Source organism: Poecilia latipinna, unplaced genomic scaffold (assembly GCF_001443285.1).
Source record: "Poecilia latipinna isolate Pla-1442-1.1 unplaced genomic scaffold, P_latipinna-1.0 Scaffold3619, whole genome shotgun sequence".
Lineage (NCBI taxonomy): Eukaryota > Metazoa > Chordata > Actinopteri > Cyprinodontiformes > Poeciliidae > Poecilia > Poecilia latipinna.
In genome coordinates this window covers 98,401-99,978 of record NW_015116235.1, presented here as the reverse complement: position 1 = coordinate 99,978, position 1,578 = coordinate 98,401, and the positions used below count along the sequence as shown (strand labels likewise).

The following is a 1,578-nucleotide window of genomic DNA, read 5'->3' as shown; positions in this document are numbered from 1 at the left end:
ACTGATCAACCGGGCCGGTGGTTCTGGAGGCTCTGGAAGGACTGGTTCTGGTTCTGTCAGTCCTTAATGGTTCTGATCAGAACCTGCAGGCGCTCTGTGTTCTGAATGGAAACAGGAAGTGATGTCAGAGGTTTGATGGTTCTGTTACAGCTGGACCAAGCCGGTTCTGATGGAGGATCCGGTTCTCAGTGGGAGAGAAAGAGGAGATAGTGTGTGTGTGTCATATGAGCCGGCCGGGTCGGTGGTTCTGGTGTCATGTTCAGGTGGGTCACATGACCCGACTCCAGCCTCCCAGACAGAAGGACCTCTGGCTGTAGAGCAGAACCAGAACCAGGCAGGAAGGATGAAGGAGTAGCTCTTTGGTTCTGGTTCTGATCAGAACCCGGTTTTAATGACTCTGTGTTTTTTCAGGTTATCGGATCAGAACACAGAAGAGGATCCAACCAGAGGATGAAGAGTTCCAGGTGAGGATAACTGTGAGGCCCGGTCTGTTTGGACCTGGTCCTCCTGGTGATCATTGGGTTGCCATGTTCAGAACCGGTTCAGATCGGTGCGTTGGAACAAAATGCCTCTGAGTCACAATCCAAGATGGCCGCCGGGGCGCTGCGAACCCGTTTTAACAGGAAGTCGATTTTAGAAGTTCTGATGTTTTGCTTTGGATTCAGAGAAAAATTAGAAAATATTCACATGTTCAGTAGAAACATAAATTATTTCCCAACTTTACATTTTAAACCTGATTAAATGTGAAATCGCCATGGCAACGTTTTACCATGCAGATATCAATAATGGGCCAACATCAGTTCCTCCTGCTGTGGTTCGTCTGATACTCCAACAGAACCGAGTCCCATTCAGAACCTTTATGAACCAAAACGAATTCATGGGGAACTCTGACAGGAAAATGTTTGTTTAAAAATTATGATGAGATCATTAAAGAAAATAAGAACCAAACGGTTATCTAGTCCAGTCCCATAAAATGTAAGATATTAATTTCATTATTATGTTTGAACTTTTCCCTGTAATGATTTTCAACAAAAGAAATTTAAAATAAAAACTAATTCCTGCATTTTGAGACAATAAACCTTTTTTCAATTCAAGTTCATGAATGTTTTTAGAAAAATGTTCAGAAGTGGACACTGTACAAGAAATCTTTCCCATTTTTTCATATGACAAGATTTGGTCCAAAAGGGATGAAGAGTTAAATTATAATTTGAACGATTTAATCCTCTTTAATACGGCTTTCTAAAAATCACATTGAAGTTAAATAATTTTATTTAAAAGAGTTTAAGTGTTGCAACATCTAAAATCAAATGTTATCTGTACAGCACCAAGGCATTTCAAAGAGCAACAATAAAACGTGACATTAAGTCGTTAAATTGATCACGATTCAAATAAAACTAACCAGGAGGGTTTTAGTCTGGATTTAAAGGAAGTCAGTGTTTCAGCTGTTTTACAGTTTTCTGTTAGTTTGTTCCAGATTTGTGGTGCATAGAAGCTGAATGCTGCTTCTCCTCATTTGGTTCTGGTTCTGATGCAGAACCAGAACCAGAACCTGAGGGTCTGGAAGGTTGATACAACAAC

At 40.7% G+C, this 1,578-nt stretch overlaps 1 protein-coding gene across 2 annotated transcripts in view; it reads left to right on the top strand.

The window, feature by feature from the left end:
* Nucleotides 1-237: 237 nt before the first annotated feature.
* Nucleotides 238-1,578, top strand: part of tjap1 (tight junction associated protein 1 (peripheral)) — a 19,930-nt gene continuing 18,589 nt past the window's right edge. The window contains exon 1 of one of the 2 annotated variants that reach the window (XM_015024331.1): nt 238-464. The gene's annotated coding sequence lies outside the window, so the exon portion shown is untranslated. The remainder of the gene's footprint in view (nt 465-1,578) is intronic. The other variant, XM_015024332.1, reaches the window with a different exon arrangement.